The sequence below is a fragment of the Vanellus vanellus genome (assembly GCF_965231255.1).
Source record: "Vanellus vanellus genome assembly, chromosome: 13".
Lineage (NCBI taxonomy): Eukaryota > Metazoa > Chordata > Aves > Charadriiformes > Charadriidae > Vanellus > Vanellus vanellus.
The window spans coordinates 322,332-331,281 of NC_138918.1; the positions used below are offsets into that span (position 1 = coordinate 322,332).

The 8,950-nt window shown below is 48.3% G+C and overlaps 1 long non-coding RNA gene across 1 annotated transcript; it reads right to left on the reverse strand.

Moving 5' to 3' along the window:
• Positions 1 to 5,526: 5,526 nt before the first annotated feature.
• Positions 5,527 to 6,581, reverse strand: LOC309677219. The gene is made up of 3 exons (XR_014269670.1): positions 6,543 to 6,581; positions 5,643 to 5,766; positions 5,527 to 5,551 (listed from the first exon to the last, which is right to left on the reverse strand). It is a non-coding gene; the product is annotated as an uncharacterized lncRNA (long non-coding RNA).
• Between the last annotated feature and the right edge of the window lie 2,369 nt (positions 6,582 to 8,950).

The window sequence follows — 8,950 nt, forward strand, 5'->3', positions numbered from 1 at the left end:
GTTATTTCCTGGTTTAGCTTCATGGTAATGGCTGGGAGAGAAAACAGCTTCAGCGTCGATGAAACCGGAGGGCGCGTCTGGAACCAGCAGTGCTCTAAGGGCAGAGTCCTGACCGAGACGCAGTCACCCACCCTGCTTCCCCTCGTACCCAAATTAACAAAAACTCATTTATTTACTTCTGGCTTTATCCTATACCAGTCTATCTAGTAAAATGCAGAAATTAACTGAGCTCCACAGACATCGCTAAACTGAACACCGCCTGTGGCCTGGACCCTAATGCTGCACATTGCCGGAATACCTCAACTGCCTCAGACACAGGAAAAACACCCGTATTTGAGCCCCGAGAGCCTAGCAGGAGCAGGACATTCAAGCTCTTCAACTTTATACTCCGGTACACCATCTATACTCGTGCCTTGAGGACAACGCTTACCCACAGAAGTAAATGTAAGGCAATTGCAGAGATTAATAACAAAAACCTGGGACCTGGCAAGATGCAGTCATCAAATAGTGCTGCAGTCAAACATGGTGACTTTAACAATAAGCCTGACGTAATTGCCCATATGAGCTCTAGACTCCAGGAAGCCAGCGGCTCTTGTGCACGCTGGGCCTCCTGCCACCGCGCCAGCGTCAGTAGCCAACCCGTTCCCCGCCGAGCCCACCCCTGTTCCTCCGCGCGCTCTGAGGGCGCTCGCTGCCCGGCTCACACACAGTGCCAGGCAGGACCCACCGTCTGCTGACATGAAAGCCAGCAATCGTGAGATCAGGATCTCCAGGATTATGGTATTCCAGGTGTGTGCGCCGCTCAATACACGGGTGAAGATCCTTGCGTGCCGTAGCTACCGGGAAGAATCTTGGCAAGCCGGGTTAAAAGCTGAGACTTAATAAGTGACTCTCACTCGGCTCATGAGACAGTGTTTGTTCTGTGAATGAAGAGCGTCCAGAGCGCTCATGCCAAGCCTAAACTAAAACTCACACAAATATGCACATTTATTAGATGCTGATCCTCAGAGGACTCAGGAGAATGAATACTTATAAAACAAGGTGACTTGCAGAAAGAATCTGGATATTGTAAAAAAATGGCATAGCTTCATCTGGTTTCCTTTAGACTCCTAAAGCAGAGTTACTGAGTTATTGCATTCTTGTTTGATGTCCTACACAAAATCATATTATTAAGTCCAGAGACATAGCTGGCTATTCCCTGCTCCCTCTTCAGCATTTCTCCATTGCTACAGCAACACAAACAGCCTCGCAAACCCCCCAGAATGGGCTTGTCCCTACCGCGTACTCCTCGCTCCCCAGTCCTCCCCGCAAAGCACGGGGGCTTCTATGTGATTTTATAAATTCAGACCAACAATGGAACAGGAAAAATAGAGGCACCTCCTACACCCATTTTAAAATATGACCATAAGACCTGAGGAAATCTTGAGCTACTTTGATAAAAAATCAGACCAAACCGTTTTTCATTAGAACTATAGCAGAAATACGAAGCCTGACTGCCAAAACTGTGAAAGGCAAAACACGCCCTTGCTTGGCTTAGCGATGGTAAAATGACTTAAATGCTAGAAATCTGACATTAGTTTGGAAATTGAAAGTAAGTCACTAAAAGTTGTTCTGGAATTGGTTCCCTAACAATTGTCTAAATATGTAGCTCGATTCACAGCATAAAGAAAAGCGATGTAGCGAGTAGTAAAAGCCGTTAAAGAAAAGCCTTCTCCATTCAGAAGAAGTGCAAGCATCAGTTCAAGTTAGCAGTCTCACCAGCGGACAGGACAGAACGTGTCTTACGCCAGCGCTACGCGGAGCTGTGCCCGCGGTGCCCACCGCAGCGGTGGGCTGCCACAGGGGTGACGGTGGGCTCTGCTGCGGGGGTGACGGTGGGCACCGCCAGCGGCAGCGGGTGAGGTCACGGCCAGGGTAGACACCAGTTTCCTTCCTGCAGGCAGCCATGCAGTGATGATCTAACTGCTCTAGAATGCCTTTAAACTGCAAATGCGCAGCCTGGTGCCCACCCACAAACGAACGACATCTGTTGCGGAGAAAGTTGCCTCGCTCGGGGACGTGCAATCCTTTGCATGAACACGTGTTTCTGAAACGCCTCAACTCAGCAGCCAGCAACTACACCCCAAACCGGCTAAGGCCGCCCGTCAGTACTCCTTGGAGGGGAAGATGCTTCTCTGCATTGTTAAAAACACAGCAGAAGCTCTCGGTGTGCTTTTTCGCCGTGGCTTTGATTCAGGCTCTGCTGAAACTACGCTCACAGGTCAGTGTCTCCTCAGCTGAGCTACACGTCTGCTCGTTAGCGGCTGCTGACGCCCACATGCTTTGAAGCCTCAGGTCTTGAGCAGACTATTTTCTTTAGGAACAAACTGCAATATAAATGCAGTATGGATCATATAATAGTGGCTCATTAATTTTTATTTCTTTATAATAGCCCTAATTGGGTTATGTGCATTCAGAGATTTGAATGGAAAAGCTTCTGGAACTGGAAGTCTTTTGTTTGTACATTCTTTGTATGTTTTCAACCATCCCAGAAGTTCAGTAATGTTAACCTGACACGAAACATGCTTTACACAAGATTATTATTCTGCTTTGCATGGTCCACGGGAAACATAATGAGCTTCACTTCCTGGAGACAGATAAAGGAGGTCTGAAAGCACTGCCTTTCCCCCTCAGTGGGGAATTCACTGCCTGTCCAGAAACTTTGCTGGCAAAAGACAACATTTTTCAACGGCAGTTTCCAAGTTAGGGAGCTGAACTCCTGTCCAGGCAGGAAGAGAATACAACTGGATGGTTTTTTAGGATTAATGGAGAGTGTACACTGGAAAAGGAGGAGGGCAAATGGCAGATTTGGAAGTACTCAGTACACAGGAAAATCAGTCTGTTTTCATTAGGTACCTAAAAAAGACTTTTATGAATGAAACCTGAGCAAATTCTACGTGATCAGTGTGACAAGTAGCGCTGGCTGCAATTATCTCGTAGGTCCTGAGTTTGCAAGCTGTGATACCATCTTTAACTTAAAACCATGGAAACATTCTAAACTACATAAATGGCATTAATCATCAGTGTAGAGCGTGTGAAACATTTTTTCAGGATGAGAACCATAGTATCTTGTAATTCTCTTAGTCAGCATGTTTTAGGGTTTTCCTTGCCACGTTCCCAGCCACACGTTTCCTCTGTTGCAGTAGACCTTGCAGTAGACCACTGTCCCCAGCACTCGGCTTCTCCTGGTTCTGCCACAGCTGCCCTTGTTGAAGCTTTGCAGAGAAAATCTGGACCTCTCTGGTCCTCTCCTCATTGTTGTGGGAAGTGCTTTGCAATCTTCAAAGGGAAAATGCTAATGAGTTAGGAACTATTCCTGTGCAAGTGTAAGTAAATAAATTGCAGTTTCAAACAAAGGAAAGTACAGAAAAACTACACACTCCTTAAGAGGGCCAACACACGCATGTTACATGTTTATAAGGCACACCAGAGAAAAACGGTGGGCAGCTATGTGAGCCGGAGTTCAAGTACCCCTGAGCTGCTAAGAGTTCCAGAACTGATGCTCCGAAAGCACTGTGCAAATCTCCTCATCCAGAACCAACGCATGCTCTCAAACGAGACAGTTGTTTTTAGACATAGCTAGAAAGCATTGGTGTTATGCTTTCCCTGTGACTTCAGAGAATGAAGAGAATGAAGGAGATAAGAATGGCAATATAGTACTATAATAAAAAGACAACAACCTACAGCAGTTTGGATTCCTTTGTATATGAAACAGGGAGCTTTTCAAGTGACCAGTTCCCCAAAGTGCCCTCTTTAAGCCCCAGGTAAACCATCCAGTACAGTTGCTTAATTGATAGGGGCTGTGAAAAGAATTCAAGCATTCCGGCTTGGCAGGAACGACAAGCCTCTGTTTTCACATTCTCAGCACAGAAACTTCCAGAGGTCACTGTGGTATCCGTTACTTGGATTTTTATCAGCTAGCCGAGGCACTGAATGAAGGATTTGAATATTGTAATGATGGACGGGCACTTAGTCTAAACCTGTAAGAACATAACACGGATATTGTACGTAACACTCTTTGGCTACCGGCACATATTTGTGTGTGACACACACAGGTCCTCGCTTCCACATCGCAATGTCAGAAATAGTGGGAAGGTAAAAGGCAAACACAGAGAAGCAGAAGGGCCACACCGCAAAAGTTCTTACCCATTTTCTACCAAGAGAAACCTGTAGTAACAGGGCAACTATAGGGAAAAGGAATTTAGCTTCACAGACTGAGGTTGGTTCATTTGGCAGTTATGGGTCCGAAATTCTTAAAATGCTGCGTGTTTTATGGGATGCGTGAAAGCTACATTGCAGTTAAGGCATTTGCACATCTGGGGTGCAGACTGATTTCAAACTCAGACATTCAAAGTTTATCATGAGCAGATACAGCATTCGTATGCTTTCCTAGGGAAATGGCTAATGCGCTGCCGTTCATAATTTTCCAGTCCAAAACACCTCACTGTGTTTTGAAAGTTCACAGCCACTGACGTTCTTAACTCGCCCGCGCTCTATAAAGGGCCCACATCAAAATGCCGCAATTCGGACCCCGGGTTCCAGCCCCTCCAGCAAGAAAGCATCGGGCTCTTTATCTGCTCGTCGGTCTTTGTCTCTCGTTGCTCTTTATTTTTTCATACTTAGTAAAAGTTGTAGAGTGGTGACACTCAGCACAATGGTATTTTGTGGTGCACAGTTCGCTATTGACAGGAACGAGCCTGTGGTGTGATGAGTCAGTTCAATTCCTTTCACTGCAGCCTGCCCGTGGCATGGCACTCGCAGGCCATTGGTTTACCAGTAAAAGCAGCTGAGAGGGAAGAGCCGCACCAGAAGTTGGGAAAAGCCCCTTTGGCCTGAGCAAAGGCGGGTCTGAACATGTGTTATAAGAGACAACATTGATGTTAATTTAGTGTCTGTGCAACACGGCAGTCCCACAAAGCCAGCTAAACCTTACCCCCTCTCCACTATTCTTCCAGAATTTTTATAGGTTAGGTGGTGAGATTTTTATTCTCACCCTTTCAGCTGGCACTGCTATATGGGCTGAGGGTGGAATGGGGCGTTCTCCTCCTCTGCTACCGCTTTACACTCCCTTTTGCAGAGGAGAACAATGCAGCACCAGCCCCCGGGACATAACAGCGTCCTGAAATGAGCAGGAAATACCTGTGGATTCCACTTCCCTCCTCTGACATCGGGTCACAAATTTAACCTTGGATGTGCAACCACTCCGGGGCAGTTTGATACCGAAGTGCCTATTGCCATCACAGAGAAAGAAATGAACAATACATCAAGTAGAAACCAGCAAAAATTAAAGCATTTGGAGGAACAGTATACTGCCTCCTTTTTTAGCCGCCTAAAGGAAAAGTTATTAAGAACTTTAACCTTTGATCCTCGGAGCATAACCCCACATGCACATCCCACTTGTTTTGAGGCTCCTTGCAGAGACCTTCCTTCCAGCACAGTGGACCGGACCCTTAGCAGCCACGCGCATCACGGTCTGGCCGGGAAGCTTGCCGATTTGGGAAGATGAGGGTTCCTGAGGAACAGGAGTCCACCGGGTGGTCTGAAACTGGCACAGCCTGCTCTTCTCCCCCACCCCCGGGATGCGTCATGGGCCTGACACTGACCTTGATGTGGCGGGATTTACTCTGGACTACGTCCCCCTTTTTCAGGCGACTCTTCCAGGTGTATTCGATGCAGCTGAGCTGGGGTTCTGGCCTTCTGACAGAGTCTTGGGTTTCACGTGAGCAGCTGAAAATGAGTTTAGGGAACAACCCATTCCAAGACCACTTGCAAAGGAGCAAAGAGCAGGATGCGTTTGGGTGATGGATTTGGGTTGTACAGAAACCTTTATCTACTATTCCCCGGAAAGGGGAGCCCATAAGCTGCGCTTGCTTTTCCCTAGGGCACACTTAGCAAGCAACATAGATGGACATTATGCATTTTTATGTATTTTAACATCCGTGTTGAAGGGATAGTCCACCACCAGTCCTTAATGGTGGGATAATTTGGCAGTGATTTCAAAGGGAAGTTTGGTGGGGCAGCGCATACAGACTGAACGCAATTACTAATATAACTAGATGAGCTGGAGGTGTGGGCGGCTGGCGCTGGATCTGCTGAAAGACTCTTGTCTTTACTGCCCTGCTGCCTTTGCTCTTTCTACCCAATGAAACGTGCCCATTTTTTGCCCAGCAATGCATGATATAAACACCAAGGGGTTTCCTGAAGTGCCTTGAGCTCATTAATTTCTCGCCTGGCTGTTCCCACTGCGTCTCAGAGCCTTAGTTTCTATGCTTGGCTGATGGAGTCAGACATCTTCCGTTTGCCAACACCACATAGCTTTGTTATAAAACACAGCAAGCCTGATTCTGCTTTCTCCTGCACCCATTTTGCACGAATGCATCTCCACAGATCTACATTCCAGTTAATCCAGATTTACACCAGGAATGTTAAAATAAGAACGTGATAAACCAACTCTCCTAGCCAGAAGGAACACAGTAAGGTGAAACCTTCATTATTTTGGATACTTTAGACAGCAAGCAGTAGTAGTAGAAATGGAAGTAAAACCTGGACGGGTGAATTTTAGTCCAAATGACCTTTGCAAGTCAGTCCCTGTGAGACACGTCCGTATCCCCTTTCATCTTGGCTGCACCACAAGGAAAACAGACAACTGGCTGATGTGGGTCCTGTCAGCAACCCATTCTCAGTGGTGGTGGGAGAGGAATGGCGCCACAGTCTGATCAGATTAGACCTGGCTCTCCTCCCTCGCCGCACGCGTCGGGCTGCGGGCGCAGCTACCCCTGCGAGGCGGGCGGCACGGCTATTAGACGGCCCAGGTCACTGGCCAAGTGCCCCCGGAGGAAGACGGCTATGTCGGACACGGCCCTCACGCTGCGCTGACACCGCCGTGCCCACCAGCTACAGCATGAAGGCTGCAGTGGGGGCTGCAGCCACCACCCCCCCGCAGCGGGCGGCCCCGAGACCACAGTCCCATCAGTTCTGTCTGTGCGGCACAAGCATGTAGTATACACTGGGGTGGAAAACCAAACCAAGCCAAAGGAGACGATAAACCAGCAAGTGATTCTGCAGCCCGAGTCGACTACAGCATTGGCGTGTCCCACCGCGGTGTCCTCGGGAGCCCTGTGCCCGGCGCAGGTGAGCAGGAGCGCTGCACACGGGGGACGGTTCTTCTGCGTTGCTGTCACTGACTCCCGTCTGCACCCGTGGCACTTATTGGTCTCCTGAAACTTTGCAACTATCAGATGCACTAGGCTAATTAAATGAATGCAAATTATTTTCATAATGTGTTTTGGCCATTACTTGACCTGGTTAGAATTACATAAGTACGTTAAAGCTGAAAGCAAATGTAGCTTATTATTAATCCTCAGAGCTGCCTGCTTACCTGAAAAAACATGCTTTGGAAAACTGCCAAAGGATCTTCAGCTGATCAGAGGGTGACATGTCTGATGTCTGAGGATCTAACGAGGACCTTTGTATTTGGGCCTTCTTCCTGTTCTCTTTGATGCATAAAACTTCAAAAGACACTGTTTTATTTTAAATAAAATCTACAAAACTTCTCTTTTCATTTAGATACCTCTCTCCTGCAGTGTCTTCCTTCAACAAATAGAGATTTCAGCCAGGACTTAGGTTCATCCTCTGGCCGACAAGGATAAATCTCTCTCTCGTGACTCCTCCCCCCCGCCCCTGCTTTCAAACAGATGGAAGACAAAACCTTAGTGGTTCGCACATGGCTCCCTGCCGCGGCTTGGAGAGAAACAGAAATGCTTGCAGACTTTCTTGTGGACTAGCAGCGTTCTGACCTTTGTAGCTCTGTCCTCGCTCCGTATCCATCACCTCCGTACATTAAGTTCTCCCCAGCTAATCTGCCGTGACGGGAGGGAGCTCTCGGCTCTCGATCTGCCTTGCCACGTCCCGTGCACAGCAAGTGACGCTGCCCGGTCTGCTGCCTGGGACACCCCCCGCGCACGGCCACGCTGCCCGAGGGATCCCGTCCTCGCCCTTGCAGGGACCTCCCTGATGACACCAGTTCGTCTGCAGCGCGGGAGGGAGAATTCGTGTCAGCATCCAGGAGCCTGTCACTCCGCGCGGCGGCGGCTGGTTCTCAGCTGCTGATCGCGCCGGAATGAGCTGCCTGGGGCGGCTGCCTCCTGCACGGGCTCCGGACATTGCTGGCCGGGCACTCATGGCTCCAAACACAGTTTATCCTGGTAAATTCATGACTCACCAGTGAAAAGCAGAGTCCTAACGCACTGCGAGAGCCAATTCTTTTTTCCTCTTAGGTAGTAAGGCTTTGCTCAGCTATTGCTAGTCACTCCACTGGGCCAGGGCTGCGGCTAGACAGCGAGCAGTGGCCTCACCTCCAGCGCAATATGGACCGCGACACCACGGTAGCGCAGTCTAGCTTTACACATCATTAGATAACAACCCTTTCCCGGCCCAGTTATTTTTTATCTGAATTAGTGAAAATTAAGAAGCGGTCCTGGCCACAGCAAGCAGAGGTTCTGGTTCCTGCAAGACATTAGTCACTCGGGCTTAAAGAATACAGTTTTCCTCCAAAGTGATGGCAAATGGAGTGACAGGCAAGCAGACTGGGATCTTTCAGTCCTGCGGTATTTACACAGCTAAGATGCTTATGCCACGGGTTATACCCGAGGTCAGAGGGCCGTGACAGAAACGCGCACAAAGGCCCCCCTGCCTACTTCACGAGCCCGGCCAAAATACATTTCACCACTTGCTTCCTCACAGTTACAAGAAACCATATAAACAAACAAACAAACAAACAAACAAACAAACAAACATAGTACCTTTAAATCCACTATCATTCTACTCTGTTGACATCTAATTACTGATTATAGGCCTGCAATCACCGGCATGTAATCACTAATTATCTCTAGATACACCACCTGTTTTTGCT